Here is a 16,686-nt window from a genome sequence, read left to right on the forward strand (position 1 = left end):
TCCTGCCTGGCCAACATAGGCAGTCATTTGGTAAAAGCCCACCATCCACCTGATTTAAAGCAAGTATACCCGCTGTCCTTAACATAAGCAACCAAGTCTGCCCTGGGTACCAGGTTCCTGTCATGTTTTACAATCCTAAGCTCTACCTGATTCTTATTTTAAAAAAATAAAAAGTTCTGTTAGAGGATTGCCTGCAGACTATAAGGTCCATTCTAAATGCTCACTCCAGATCTGGCCAGTCTGTTTAAGATCTGGATATTTAGCTATCTGACTACCCAGCCAATCTCCCAAGCTTGAAACCTAGGCTCCTCTGTGTAGCACATCCTCTACAATTTATCTATCACCAAATCCTGACCATCCAATAGCTCCCAAATTTGGTCCTTCCTATCATCTGTCCCTTGGGTGACCACCACAAGCTCTCTCAGGACTCTTCCAGTGACATCTCCTCTCTAATCCATCCTTCTCAATACCAACAGAATTTATAATGAAATCATCTTAACCCCCTACCTAAAAAATATTCATTGATTCCCTTAGTCCTGTAAGCACACTAGGTTAGAGACCTCTGATGTTTATAGTACTGGAGCACTCTGTTTTCCTTTAAGTATCCGAAATTATAATTTTAAATAGTATATAAACATGAGTCCAGCCCTTCTTTTCCCAAGTAGACTGTAAGCTCTAGGAAAGCAGGGAAGGACCTCTATTTCTTTACTCTCTCTTCAGAAATAAGCAGTGAGCCTGCAGACAGCAGGCTCTCCACAGCTCCTTGATGAATGAATGAAGGAAACAATTATTTTGAATTTCCTTTTGGCACCAATGGCACACCATCAGTATATAACCACTGTAAAAGAAGCAAATAACTTGCTATTATTTTATCTGAAATAGGAAAGTTCTAGGCCAGGCGCAGTGGCTCACGCCTGTAATCCCAGCACTTTGGGAGGCTGAGGTGGGCAGATCACCTGAGGTCAGGAGTTCGAGACCAGCCTGGCCAACATGGCGAAAACCCGTTTCTACCAAAAATACCAAAAATTAGCCGGGCGAGGCAGCGTGTGCCTGCAATCCCAGCTACTTGGGGGGCTGAGGCAGGAGAAGAGCTTGAACCTGGGAGGCCGAGGTTGCAGTGAGCCAAGATCGCGCCATTGCTCACCAGCCTGGGCAACAAGAGCGAAACTCCATCTCAAAAAAAAAAAAAAAGAAAAGAAAACATGAAATAGGAAAGTTCTATGTAGCTGTATGCAATCATCAGTTAAATAAAAGGCAATGAGTACACTGTTCAATTTCAGATTCAAATTCAGGAAAGCAAGACAAACTAACTCCTAACTTACAGCAAAAGTACTAACTTTGGGGTCTTACACTCAGCCAGCCACAAGCATGTACTGCCTGCTCCTCCTTGATATTCCCACCTTCCCCTCACATACGTGGGAAAATTTCCAAAAATCATAAGTGCAGATAAAGAAATGTTAAATTTCTGGCAAATTCTAAATTTAGAAGCAAAAAAAAAAAACAAAAAACCTTTTTTTTTTCTTTTTTGGTCTGGATGCCTAGAAGAGAGAAGTAAACAAATTTGGAGCTTATAGTCAATATCAAAACCTCATTTTCCTAAGATACTTCATAGAATTACTTTATTAATTTAGAAACATTAAAACTTTTTTTAAAATTTTTCAATCCCTTAAATACTCCCCTATCCAAAAACCTCTTACTATAACATTGGAAATGTGCTTTTGTTTTTATAAATTCAGATCGATTAAGGGAAAAACTTTTTTGCAAGGAAGAGAATTTTGGTAAAGTCCACTCTAAATTTGTAAAGTCACTCTCAATCTGTGTATGCTGGGACTTTTACTCTCTATGCTGACTGCGGACATGTATACACCTCCGCTGAGGCGCCAAATCTTGCTGGCCTGAATGCAAAGCAAAAGACACACAGATTTCTAAAAAATCTACTTCAATCTTTATGCTGTCAGTAAAAAATAATTCCTAAGGATAACAAGAATAAGCAGAAAAAGTAACCCGAATAGAAGAATAAGATGTTAACAAAACACAATTTAAAAAAAAATTGTACTCAAGAAACCAATTTGAAAGGAAAAGAAACCAACGAAGAGCCACAACACAAGCCTTTGTTCTTCTATCTGTGCCCTTGAGAATAATGCCAGGGCCATGAATGACACACAGGAGATGGGGCTGAGACTATGAAACCTGGGATCCCACTGTCACCTCTATCACTTCGCAGCCATGTGACTATGGACAAGCTAATTTTTGCGACTGCTCCCCCATTATTCTGAAAAACTTTCCCTAAGAACAGGAGTCAGTAAGTTTCTCCACGTTCCTGAATTTAACTCTCATAGGGTAGCAGGACCATAGGTTTTCTGCAAAAAAATGTAGAAATGGAGAATGAGTGTAGGACTTAAAAAGAAAGCAAGACCTGGGTAAGTTATGGAGACAAATAAAACCAGTAATTATAACAAAATATATAAAGCATGATGGTAGAGATGTGTATTATATGGGTGCTCAAAGAAGCTGGGGTGGGCATGGCGATGGAGGAGAACTCCATGCCAGCATGAGCTGACACAGGTACATGGTTATTTTTGGGAAACCTCATCAGTTTAATGATTCTGGAAGGTAAAGCACGAAGCAATGAGGGGCAAGAAACTAACATGTCAGGTGGGCAGGAGTCTGATCACACAGGGCCCTGCAGGTTTATGCCAAGAAATGTGTGCTGAACACCACAGGCACATCCCGACATCAGCCCTTGGTATGATTTCAGCTGCAATTCTCTGCTCAGATACTGAGCAGATTTAAAAACAAAACAAAAAACAAACAAACAAAAAAACAAGCAATGCCTCCAGACAACTTCCCTAGATACACAGAAGGAATGTCCCCCAGACCCTGGAACTCCAGCCTGACAAGGTAATGAATACCAAGGTATCTGAGAAGGCCAACAGAGAGGCAGTCAGATCCTTAACTAGGAGGCTGGGTGTGGAGGAGGCTTGCAGCATTGGATGTCAGGGGGCCAGAAGGTATTCAAGAAGCCTGCCCATTAAGAAAACCAGCTTGGCCAGGCACAGTGGCTCACACCTATAATCCCAACACTCTGAGAGGCCTAGATGGGTGGATCACTTGAGGTCAGGAGTTTGAGACCAGCCTGGCCAACATGGTGAAACCCCATCTCTACAAAAATTACAAAAATTAGCCAGGTGTGGTGGTGCACACCTGTAACTTCAGCTACTCGGGAGGCTAAGGCAGGAGAATCACTCAAACCCAGGAGGCAGACGTTGCCGTGAGTCGAGATCACACCATTGCACTCTGGCCTAGGCAATAGAGTGCAGAGTGAGTGAGACTCTGTCTCAAAAAAAAGAAAACTAGCTTGGTAAAGGTATTCTTCGGCTTAAGAAAGTCCTGGCCAAGCAGAGACTTCCAAACAACAGCAGAAAGGCCAAAACGGGGAGAGAGGAATATCTCACTCATCTCTTTACCTTCAACATTGGTTCCTTGTGTAGGATCCGACTCATGCCAGGTACCCATACACACAGCACTGAACAGAGTCAAACCCTAATCCAGCTCTGCTCCCATTTCCCAGTGTAGCACGAGGCAGGTTAATTCGACTATGATTTTTAAACTCTCATTTCTCCTTCCATAAATAGGAATGATAGCAGCATCTGCCTTTAGGACCTGTTTCAAGATTAAATGAGATAATGTTTATGAATATATTATGTGGTATCAAGGATAAATTATTTGATGGCTGCTTTTACATATACAAACATTATTTTAGCAACTGAAAGCCATGCAAATATCTTCACTAACATTCCTCCATTAAATCAGTAAGTAATCTAAGTTGTAAGAATAAACATCTTTTCTCTTGAATAACTACAGCTATTCCCTTTTTATATTTGTTTTTTTGATACAGGGTCCCACTCTGTCACCCAGGCTGCAGTGCAGGCTGCAGTGCAGTGGCTCACTGCAGCCTCAACCTCCCAGACTCAATCAATCCTCCTACCTCAGCCTCTGAGTAACTAGGACTATACAGGCTTACGCCACCACACTTGGCTAATTTTTTTATTTTTTATTTTTTCTGAGACAGAGTCTTGCTCTTTGGCCCAGGCTGGAGTGCAGTGGTGCAATCTCAGATCACTGCAACCTCTGCCTCCCAGGTTCAAGCAAATCTGATGCCTCAGCCACCCGAGTAGATGAGATTACAGGCACGCACCACCACGCCCAGATAATTTTTGTATTTTTAGTAGAGACAAGGTTTTGCCATGTTGGCCAAGTTGGTCTTGAACTCCTGGCCTCAAGTGATCCACCCGCCTCAACCTCTCAAAGTGCTGAAATTACAGGCATGAGCCACCACACCCAGCTGACTTTTTTTTCTTCTTTGCCCAGACTGAGCACAGTGGTACAATCTCAGCTCACTGCAACCTTCACCTCCCCAGTTCAAGCAATTCTCCTGCCTCAGCCTCCCGAGTAGCTGGGAGTACAGGCCCATGCCACCACTCCAGCTATATTTTGTATTTTTAATAGAGACAGGGTTTCACCATGTTGGCCAGGCTGGTCTTGAACTCCTGACTTAAAGCCATTTGCCCGCCTTGGCCTCCCAAAGTGCTGGGATCACGGGTGTGAGCCACCGCATCTGCCCAGATTTTTAAATTTTTTATAGAAACAGGGTCTCACTATGTTGTCCAGGCTGGTCTTAAACTCCTGGGCTCAAGCAATCCTCTTGCCTTCGCCTCCCAAGTGCTGGGATTACAGGCATGAGCCATCACACCCAACCAAAGCTCTTTTTATTTTGATGCAAAAAAGAAAACTCCTCTCCATAGATATTTTTGTTTTTCTTTGAGGAAAAATAGTCGCTCACTGTAACTGTAAGCAGTTGGAGAGCCAATAAAGTGTTTCATAACGTGGGATGTGTTAATTTTTTGTCTTAGTTTGTTTTGAGGATAAGGACAGTTCAGACAAGAGATAAAGCTTTAAACAAAGGAAGTGATGGAATAATATTTTGGAAATTTTTTAAGAAAGAAAATGCTGGGCACGGTGGCTCATGCCTGTAATCCCAGCACTTTGGGAGGCCAAGGCGGGTGGATCACCTGAGGTCACGAGTTTGAGACCAGCCTGACTAACATGGAGAAACCCCATCTCTACTAAAAATACAAAATTAGCCGGGCGTGGTGGTGCATGCGTGTAATCCCAGCTACTAGGGAGGCTGAGGCAGGAGAACCACTTGAACTTGGGAGGCGGAGGTTGCGGTGAGCCAAGATCGCGCCATTGCACTCCAGCCTGGGTACCAAGAGCGAAACGCCGTCTCAAAAAAAAAAAAACAAAGACAATTAGCAGAATTAGAGATAAGGAATGAAGGAGAATGAGAGAAGAGGTCAATGCTAATTCTCATGTTTTCAGTTTGGGTGACTGAGTAGAGATGGTGCCACCAACTGAGATGGATAACACAGGTGTATTCAGGGTAAGAAAATGTGGAAATGGGCCGGGCACAGTGGCTCATGTCTGTAATCCCAGCACTTTGGGAGGCCGAGGCGGGCGGATCACCTGAGGTCAGGAGTTCAAGACCAGCTTGACCAACATTGAGAAATTCCATCTCTACTACAAATACAAAATTAGCCGAGCATAGTGGCTCATGCCTGTAATCCCAGGTACTCAGAAGGCTGAGGCAGGAGAATCGCTTGAATCCAGGAGGCGGAGGTTGCAGTGAGCCAAGATTGCACCATTGCACTCCAGCCTGGGCAACAAGAGTGAAATCTCATCTCAAAAAAAAAAAAAAAAGAAAAAGAAAACGTGGAAATGGCCAACTGCAACCCGCTGCAGGGTCTGAGAGTTGGATGTGGGGGACAGTTTGGGGAGGCATCAGCATACAGATGGGGGCTCAAACTATAAGAGTAGGAAAGTCAACTCTGAAACTAAGTAAAGTGAGAAACATAGTAGGTGAAGGATAAAATGTTGGAAGCACCAATGTTTTAGAGGTAGGAGAGCAAGGGAAGATACGTCCAAGAAAGGCCCCAAGATGGAGCTTATCGTATAAGGAGAGTTAAGGGAGGATGATGGTGCTGAAGAAAAGCAGCCTCAGGAATTGCCCAACAGTGATGGAAGCAGCAAAAAGCTTCAATAAGGGGAATCCTGGGAAGAAAGTGGTAGCTGGGGCAAGGCAGTTCGTGCATCTTCCCAAATTCCCATATGATTGTAGGACAAGTAACACAACCAGGTGACAAAGTACACCCATCAGTACCAAAATACAAGCATGTAAGAACATGCCACCAAGAGCTGTGAGACCCGAGTATGAGGCATCTATGCAGGGGAAACAGTGAGAAGTGACAGGAACACTGACCTGAAACAGGAAAACCCCAAAAGGGCTACCAGGCCTCTGCTGGAAAGCCCGGCAGGCCAACCCGAGAAGAGCGGCTGAGGCTGGGAAGGATGGGACCACTTCAAATACAGGGAGTACAAGGGGCTGAGTGAGATCCAATGGGGCTGGAAGTCGAGACCAGGAGCTTTCAGACCTGACCCTGGCAGCTCTCTGCCAGGACAGAGCCTCGCCGAGAGGACACAGCTGGCAGTGGAATCACAGTTGGCCAGAAAAAGGAAAACTGACATGAATGTAAGAGAACATCCAAGTAAAAGCGGTGGAGGAAAACAAACAGAAAATCTCAGTGAGTAAGTTCCCATATTTGGAATATTCCACAAAAACCGTAGAAGAGGGAGCACTGCGAAGTCAGAGGAGCTACCCTGAATCTTCTTCTAAAGCAAGCTTGTCCAACCCACAGCCCACGGGCCATATGTGGCCTAGGACGGCTTTGAATACGGCCCAACACAAATTTGTAAACTTTCTTAAAACATTATGAGATTTTTTTTGTGACTTGCTTTCTAACTCTTCAGCTATCGTTGCTGTTAGTGTATTTTCTGTGTGGCCAAAGACAATCCTTCTTCTTCCAGTGTGGCCCAGGGAAGCCAAAAGATTGGACACCCATCTTCTAAAGGCTCAGAAAACTAACTCACATACAGTTTCTACAAGCAAAAGAAGACTAAATAGCAAAACATCCCTCCAGACAATGAAAGTACAAGAGAAACGCACACTCAAAAACACAGATGAATCTATAATGTTCTATCTTAAAATGATCTAAAACCATAAAAGAATATAAATCAAAATCAGAAAAAACTCAGAAATTAGGTAGCAGAACTCAAGACAGTAGCTATACGATCTGACAAGATACATATGGTACAATCACAGAAAATTGGTTTCATACGGCAGAATGGGCAAAAAAAATTTTTTTTACCTGTTTCAGTAATCATGAATGATAGTATCAGTAGCAATATTGTATGTGTAATCTGGGATAAAGCAAATGAGTAATTATGGAATATTCTAATTTTATCATCGTCTTTATTCCTGAGAACCAGAATTCTCAGTATGGATGAAAGTATTTATGGATGTAACACAAAAAATAAAAACCTTGTAGTCCTAAATATGAACTGGAAAATCTGCATGAACTCAGGAGGAACCCTATCCACCTATCTATCTATTCACACACATCTACATGTATATAAATATTTATTTACTTATTGCCTAGAAACAATGAACAACTGAGTTATATATAATAAGTATCCCTTAGCACCAAGACTGTGTACTTGAAATGCTATTTCCCAGCGTGGAGACAACTGCATATCCATATGCAGAAGAATGAAATTGGATCCTTATCTCATACCACTTACAAAAATCAACTCCAAATGGAATAAAGACCTAAATGTAAGACTTGAAACTACGAAACTGCTAAAAGAAAACACGGGAAAAACTATAAGACATTAGTCTGGCCAATTATTTTTTACATTTGGCCCCAAAAGCGCAGGGTGACAAAAGCAAAACTGAACGAATGGGATTCCATCAAAATAAAAAGCTTCAGCACAGTGAAGGCAACATCAGAGTGAAGGCATGACCTGTGGGTTAGGAGAAAACACGTGCACCCACACGTCTGACAAGGGGCCCACATCCAAAACATATAAGGAACTCAAAAACAACAACAGCCACAACAACCACCAAAAAAAAAAAAAGAGACAAAATACATAAGGAACCCAAACAACTCTATAGAAAGAACAGTCTGGCTGTTGCCCTGCACCAGAGGGCAGCAGGCAGCCATGGTGCCCAGCGGGAATGGCAAGATCTTGAAGCCCCACTTCCACGCGGACTGTGCAGCAGCTGAAGGGGCACCACTCCAAACTCACCCTCCTCTTCCCCAGGAAGCCCTCGGACCCCAGGAAGGGAGACAGTTCTGCTGAAGAACTGCAAATGGCCACTCAGCTGACGGGACCGGTCATGGCCATCCAGAATGTCTATGAGAAGGAGAAAGCTCAAGTCATCACTGAGGAGAAGAATTTCAGAGCCTTTGCTAGTCTCTGCGTGGCCCGTGCCAATGCCTGGCTCCTCCGCATGTGGACAAAAAGAGGCATGGAAACTACAGAACAGAATGTTGAAAAGAAAAACTAAAGACCTCTTGAGGACTTGTAATAAATCAGCAGTAATGCTGGCTCCCCAAAAAAGAAAACCCTATAGAAAGAAATACTCCAATAAAAAATGAATAGACATTCCTCAAAATAAGACATACAAACTGCCAACAAATATATGAAAAAACGTCCAACATCACTAATCATTACAGAAATAAAACCACAGTGAGATATTACCTCACACCTGTTAGAATGGCTACTATAAAAAAGATGAAAGGTAACAAGTGTTAGCGGGGATGTGGAGAAAAGGGGGAACCCTTGTACACTGTTGGTGGGAATTTAGATTAGTAGTCATGGAAAACTATGTGGAGTTTCCTCCAAAAACTAAAAATAGAATTACCATATAATCCAGCAACCCCACTCCTGAGTATTTACCCAAACGACTTGAAAAGATTATGTTGAAGAGATCCTGCTCTTCCAAGTTCACTGCAGCACTGCTACCAATAGCCAAGTTATAGAAATAACCTAAGTGTCCATTAACAGATGAGTGGATAAAGAAAATGTAATATATATACACCATGGAATCCTATTCAGCCTTTAATAGCACAACAGGGTGACTAAAGTAAACAATAATTTATTGAACATTTTATCTCGAACTCTTGGCCTCAAGTCATCCTCCTGCCTCGGACTCCCAAAGTGTCAAGATTACGAGTGTGAGCTGCTGTACCCTGTACATTTAAAAATAATGAAAAGAGTATAACTGGAATATTTGTAGTACAAAGAAATGATAAATGCTGGACCAGGTGCAGTGGCTCATGCCTGGAATCCCAGCACTTTGGGAGGTTGAGACGGGCGGATCACTTGAGGCCAGGGATTTGAGACCAGCCTGGTCAACATGGTGAAATCATGTCTCTACTAAAAACACAAGAATTAGCTGGGTGTGGTGGCGGACGCCTGTAATCACAGCTACTTGGGAGGATGAGGCACAAGAATACTTAAACTTGAACGCAGGAGACGGAGCTTGAGTGAGCCGAGATCACACCACTGCACTCCAGCCTGGGTCACAGTGCGAGACTGTCTCAAAAATAAATAAATAAATAAGAAATGATAAATGCTTCAGGTGGTAAATATCCAATTTACTCTGATGTAATCATTACATATTGCATGCTTTTATTAAAATGTCTTATTTACTCCATATTTATACTTACTGTCTATCCATAAAAATGAAAAAATATTATTATTCAGCCTTTAAAAAAAGAGGAAATTTTGTCATTTGTGACAACATAGACGGAATTCAAACAATTCTGCTAAGTGGAGTAAGCCAGGCACAGAAGGAGACACACCACATGTTCTCACTTATATGTGGATGAAAAGAACAAAATTCCAGGAAGCAGAGAGTAGAGCGGTGGTTACAGAGGCTGGGGCAGGGGATGTGGGGATGCGGAGATGAGAGGCAAAGGGTCCAAAGCCTCAGTCAGATAGGAGGAGTACGTTTTTTGATATATTGCATAGCATGGTGAAAAAGAAAAATAATAATGTATCACACATTTGAAAATCATTAAGACAGTGAGTTTTAAATGTTCTCCCCACAAAAAACGATAGGCATTTCAGGTGACAGATATGTTAACTAGCTTGACTTAATTATTCCACATTGTATTTATAAAACATAACATCGCTTTGCACCCCCCAAATACATGCAAATATAACTTGATATTTTATAATTTAAAAAAATTCAAATTAAAAAAAGAAAAGCAATACAACTTTCCAAGAAACCAGGGTTTCCTGGACAGATAACTTATACCAAGCACAGAACATGACTATACATGCTGAGTCGAGAACATTTTGGTACACCAGAGTGGGAGGACATCACCAAAGTCAATTCGGGTCATGTCAAAAGCACTCAGAAGCAAGGGTGAAGAAGCTGCCACTGGCCAAAGATGCAACAGTTGAAGCTACAATACAGGTAAAAAACTATAATGAGGCCGGGCGCGGTAGCTCATGCCTGTAATCCCAGCACTTTGGGAGGCCGAGGTGGGTTGTTCATGAGATCAGGAGATCAAGACCAGCCTGGCCAACATGGTGAAACCTCGTCTCCACTAAAAATACAAAAATTAGCTGGGCGTGGTGGCGGGCACCTAGAATTCTAGCTACATGATGAAACCTCATCTCTACTAAAAATACAAAAATTAGCTGGGCGTGGTGGCGGGCACCTGTAGTCCCAACGACTTAGGAGGCTGAGACAGGAGAATCGCTTGAACCTGGCGGGCGGAGGCTGCAGTGAGCAGGTCGCACCGCTGCACTCCAGCCTGGGCGACAGAGTGAGACTCTGTCTCCAAAAACAAAAAAAAAGCAATGAATGAAATCTGTCAAGTATGTTTAAATCTGTGAGTTCATAATAACAGAGTATTAAACGAAACTAGTCACCTTCTAAGGATGACAAGGAACCAATTTATTCCCATGAAAACTGGGTATACCATATGAAAAAAAATTAAGCATTAACCCTGCTTTCCCTACATAAACTATGACATTAAGTTACTAAACAGCGGATGAGGAAAAGGATTTTCTTATAAAGTTATTTCAACTAAGAATGAACTAAAAACAAAGTGCTAGTATTATCATTACTTTGCAACCCCTAATGAATTAATGGATCCAGGCACTGAGCATCAGCACTGCTAACATCAACAAAAGGGAAAACTGGACATCATGAGCTGAGATCTTGCCAAACCTAAATCTGGTCAAGCCTCAGATTCTTGCTGCCAATTTTGAGAAACACACTGAGCTGCACTATGAATGCACACTACGCAACATCCAACTGTGGGGCACTCTGTAGATCAAACAGCCCAGATTTCTAACATATAAACTCTAAGACAAAGAAAGGAATGGAAGGAGAGTCGCAAACTAAAAGGTAAATGACATGGCTGGGCAGGGTGGCTCATGCCTGTAATCCCAGCACTTTGGGAGGCCGAGGCTGGTGGATCACTTGAGGTCAGGAGTTTGAGACCAGCCTGGCCAACATGGTGAAACCCCATCTCTACCAAAAAATACAAAAATTAGCCAGCCACGGTGGCATGCACCTGTAATCGCAGCTCCTCAGGAGGCTGAGGCAGGAGAATCGCTTGACCCTGGGAGGGGGAGGTTGCAGTGAGCCAAGATCGTGCCACTGCACTCCAGCCTGGATGACAGAGCAAGACTCCATCTCAAAAAAAAAAAAAAAAAAAAAAGACCTGCAAAGTGAAAAAGGGTGTGCATGTGTGAAGAACATTAATGTGTCTAGGGATACGCATTTGGCTGATAAGACCATAAAGCTAAGAAGTAATGCCTATAAAGTCAGGACAGTCGTTGGTTATTTTTGGAGGGAGGGAGGAAGGGGCCGGGGTGGGGTTGGGCACATAGAAGGTATTCTGAGACAGCTGGTAAAGTTCTGTTTCTTGAACTGGGAGAAAAGGTTTAAATTTCCTTCAGATCAACCATTTAGATAGTAATTGGTGTTCACAGCAAGAACTGCTTCAAGAAAAGGATGGCAGGAGCTTGAGAAAGAAATGGCAGGTATTGAAGTGGACACAGATTCTTGAGTCCAAGGAGTGCAAAAGGTCACACGGGAAGATGCAGAGGAGCCCCATCTGCCGAACTAGGTTATTCTTGGGAAGGGGGAAGAAGGGAAGTGAAGAGACACTTTCATTTCATAACAAATTCACTTGGCAATATATTTTTTCAGCAAGTTTGTATTACTTTTGTTAATTTTTTCAAACATGTAAATGTTTACTTTTTAAAGGGTTTCATCATAATAATAGAAATCTTAGTGGGGAAAGAGAGAAATCCCCATGCAGAAGAGTTCCTAACAACGTATGCAGATATTCCACCTTCAAAGCGGGACGCATGACTCCTTTTCCTTAAGTGCTGGCTACGCAGAGTGACTTCTTTCCAAAGAGCACAGTAGGGGAAGAGGGGATAGAAGAGAAATTTGACTGTGGAGAAACCAGATAAACATTACCCCAGCCACGTGGTCACCATCAATATCAACAGTGATAAATTACATTGACAGGATAGACCTGTGATATGATGTGATTAAAATGCACTTGACCTCTGTGGTCTTTATCCCTAAGATCTCATAACCCTAGTCTAATCATGAGGAAAACATCAGAAAAATTCCACTAGAGGGGCATCCGACAATATACCAAACCAATAATCCTCAAAACTGTCAAGGTCATCAAAACAAGAAAAGTCTGAAAAACTGTCACAGCCAAGAAAAGTCAAAGGAGACGTGACAACCAAACACAATATGATATCCTGGATGGGATCTGGAAACAGAAAAAGGACATCCAGTAAAAACTAAAGAAATGTCAATACAGTGGGGCATCACTTAATAATAACATGTCAATATTGTCCATTCATTGTGATACACGTACCACAGTCACGTAAAAGGTTAATAACAGAAGAAATGGTTCAGATGTGAGTGAACTCTCCATACTAACTTCTCAATTTTTTCTGTAAATCAAAACTGTTCTAAAAAATAGTCTATTTTAAATTTTTAAAAAATAGAAACTCTAAAAGTGGCAACCTCACAGTATCTTTACCAAGTTTAAGCTGAGCTTGGTAAGTTTCCTGCAATAAGTCAGGGTACATGGTTTATATTCCTTTTTTTTTTTTTTGAGATGGAGTCTCACTCTATCACCCAGGCTGGAGTGCAGTGGCACGATCCCAGCTCACTGCAACCTCTGCCTCCCGGATTCAAGTGATTCTCCCATTTCAGCCTCCCAAGTAGCTGGGACTACAGGCATCCACCACCACACCCAGCTAATTTTTGTATTTTCAGTAGAGGCGGGCTTTCACCATGTTGGCCAGGCTGGTCTTGAACTCCTGACCTCAAGTGATCCGCCAACCTCAGCCTCCCAAAGTGCTAGAATTACAGGTGTGAGCCACTGTGCCCAGTCTATATTTCTCTCTTATGCAAATATTTTGAACCAATCAACAAAGCCGCCCCAGAAGACCCTCACTGACCAGTGATCTAGAGACCACATTGTGAGAACCAACAATGACTTTGGCATAGTACGCTGTACTATTTTCAGACATTCCTCAGCACAATAAAATAGGAAGCAAAAAAATATGGTATTGGTGTGAATCTGAAAATATGTATGGCAAGCTGGGGAGAGAATGTTCTTGGATAAAACACACTGGGTACCAGCCATCAGAACTGTAACAGTCCAAGCAAAAATATGCATGTATAAAATATTTTCAAAGAGGTCTCACTTCTAAACATATAATCAGATACAGCAGGCAATAACTCCTTCCACATCATCTCCTCCTCTGTCATCTTCACACTGCAGATAATCACAGAGCTCCTCAGTCAAGTATCTATCCAGCCCAGCTAGTAAGTCTGTTCCCTCAGCTCCTCAGCATGTGATGGTAACACTGCTCTACATTTATTATTCTCTTTTTTTTCAGAGACAGGGTCCTGCTGTGTTGTCCAGGCTGAAGTGCAATGGGCATCCACAGGCTCAATCACTGCGCACTACAGCCTCAAACTCCTGGGCTCAAGCGATCCTCCTGCCTCAGCCTTCCAAGTAGCTAGGACTATGGGTGTGCCACTGAACGTGGCTTGACACTGATTCCCCTTATAGCGTCACTTCACTAATGTATATTGTATTTCAGTGCAAAAGTAAATTCTTTGAGAGCAAGAAAAGAAAAAAGGGAAGAGAACTAACATTTGCTGTCATGTGTTTAATTTTTTCGAGACAGGTTCTCGCTGTCACTCAGGCTGGAGTGCTGTGGTGTGATCGTGGCTCACCAAACCCTTGACCCCTGGGCTCAAGAGATCCTCCCACCTCAGACTCCCGATAGCTGGGACTACAAGTGTGCACCACCATGCCCAGTTAAGTTTTTTATTTTCAGTAGAGATGAGGTCTCATGACACTGCCCAGGCTGGTATCAAACGCCTGGGCTCAAGCTTCAGCCTTCCAAAGTGCGTAAGCCATCACACCTGGCCCACTGTTACGTATTTTATATGTTAAACACTGTCCAATTTTATATAAATGTGTTAACAACAACAACAACAAAAACACTTGATTCCCCATTTCCCCAATGTGGTAGGTGTTATTACACTGATTTTACAGATGACGAATATAAAGTTCAGAAAGGTAAAGTGACTTGGGAAGACTAGAAACTCAGTGACTCGCTGAGTCATGTCTCAGGGATGCCGTGAGGTCCATGCTGTGCCTCTCACAGCCTGCTGCCCCTTCAGGCCTTCTATGCGTACACACTTGCCAGCTCCAGGTGCTGTGCAGGGAGACATTCACAGGCTTTTCCTGACACGAACCAAGTTCAGTGGCTGATAAGAGGGAACCCCATGGCAGGACCTTGCTAATAATATTTTAAGACTAAAGTCTAGCCCGTCTGTGGCCCTTAAGGAAGTAAAAGGAAAACAAAGAGCGTGGTGAACTGTACCATTATCAAAGGGGTTCACCACTATACCTCACTTTGCACCACTAATCAGAATACCAGGAACTTTCTAACATGCTGTACCCAGGAAAAAAAACTATTTCAGATTCTAAATGATAAGAAATAGTCTTGTATGGTTATATTTTTAAACGGCAACCAAAGAATTGCATTTTACATCCTTTTCTTACGAAGAGGACAAGGTTTTGACAAGCATCTATTGTACTGCCTACCACTCACTGCATCCTTATAAACTATATGCATCTTACAAACCAGCAATATTTTTCCTTCTTAATCCACGTCTTAGATAAAAAATGAAAAGTAGTGTTCTCAAGATTTATGTTATTTTCCTTTTAAAATGTTTATAATTTATATTGTTTGCATAAAACTAAATGAGATTCTTCTTCTGCTTCAAATAATCCAGAAAAGAAACACAAAAATTTACGGTAATATAGTAATTTCAGCCAGAAGTCAGTATCAAAACAAAACAAAAAAACACTAAATTGTTTTTCATACTTCTTCACTACCTAATCTAAATCTGCTATCTTAGTTACATTTCCTTGCTGGTATTTAAATATGATAACCATAACACTTTAAGAGAATTTTATTACGGAATATTTGCATGCTATAAAAATAAGACAAAAAGGACCAAGCAGTTAAGTGTAGATTATGATCAAAGTCCTAGCTTTGGTTCTGGGCTGTCAGTGTGTTAGTATCATTCAGTAGAACCCACTGCAGCTAAGATCCAGAGTGCCGAAATGATGAGCCACCAATGCAAAATAAGTCCCTATCACTCAGGTCCAGTATCCGTCCAGTTTTTCAGATGAGGCAACCCTGACACACACTGTTAAACAAATTATGCCAAATTTAAACATAGTTCCTGAGACAAGTAGGTAACGCTTCAAAATGCTATTAAAGTAGAACCAGTTATAAGAAATGAATTGCAAGAAACTGGAACCCTTGAGCACCACTGATAGGAAGGTGAGGATGGTGCAGCCACTGTGGAAAACAGTGTAGTGCTTCCTCAAAAATTAAGTAGACAATTACTATATGATCCAGCAATTCTACTTCGGGGTACAGACCCCAAAAAAACTTGAAAGGAAGAACTGGAACAGATATTTGCACACCAATGTTCATAGCAGCATTAATCAGAAGAGCCAAAAGGTTGAAACAACCCAAATGTCCATCAGTGAGTGAATGGATAAACAAATGTGGAACGTATATATAATGTATTATTCTGCCTTAAAAGCACACACACACAACGAAATCCTGACACAGGCTACAACATGAATGAACCCTGAAGACATCATACTAAGTGAAATAAGACAGCCATAAAAGACAAATACTGTACAATTCCACTTATAAAAGGTACCTAGAATAGACAAACTCATAGAGACAAAAAAAAAAAAAGGAATGGTTGGCAGGGGCTGGAAGTGGTGGAGAAGGGGGAGATACGTTTAATGGGAACAGTGTTTCAATTTGGGAGGGTAAAAAAGTTCTGGAGAAGGAGGGGGATGATGGTTGAAGAACAATGTATACTTAATGCCACAGAACTGTACACCTACAAATGGTGACAACGGTCCATTTATGTGATGTATATTTTACAATAGAAAATCGTAAGTAAAAGTAATTGCTGGCATCATTTGCATTGTCCTGAAGTATACAGGTTTTAGAATTTGTTACAAAATGAAAGAACTTAATTGCAACTTTTCCAAGTCTTTTAAGAAAAAATACTGCGCACTTGTATTAGAGACCACAAATTACTTAAATATCTCTTCAGAATCTTAGTGAACTTAGTGATCGACATCTAAAATTATACAGGAAAAAAGG

The 16,686-nt window shown here is 41.8% G+C and overlaps 1 protein-coding gene across 1 annotated transcript in view; it reads right to left on the reverse strand.

Annotated features, from left to right (window-relative positions):
- Window positions 1-16,686, reverse strand: part of TAF3 (TAF3 RNA polymerase II, TATA box binding protein (TBP)-associated factor, 140kDa) — a 199,579-nt gene that overhangs the window by 176,232 nt on the left and 6,661 nt on the right. The gene's annotated exons all lie outside the window — the stretch shown is intronic.

Source organism: Mandrillus leucophaeus, unplaced genomic scaffold (genome assembly GCF_000951045.1).
Source record: "Mandrillus leucophaeus isolate KB7577 unplaced genomic scaffold, Mleu.le_1.0 Scaffold15, whole genome shotgun sequence".
In the NCBI taxonomy this organism is placed as follows: Eukaryota; Metazoa; Chordata; class Mammalia; order Primates; family Cercopithecidae; genus Mandrillus; species Mandrillus leucophaeus.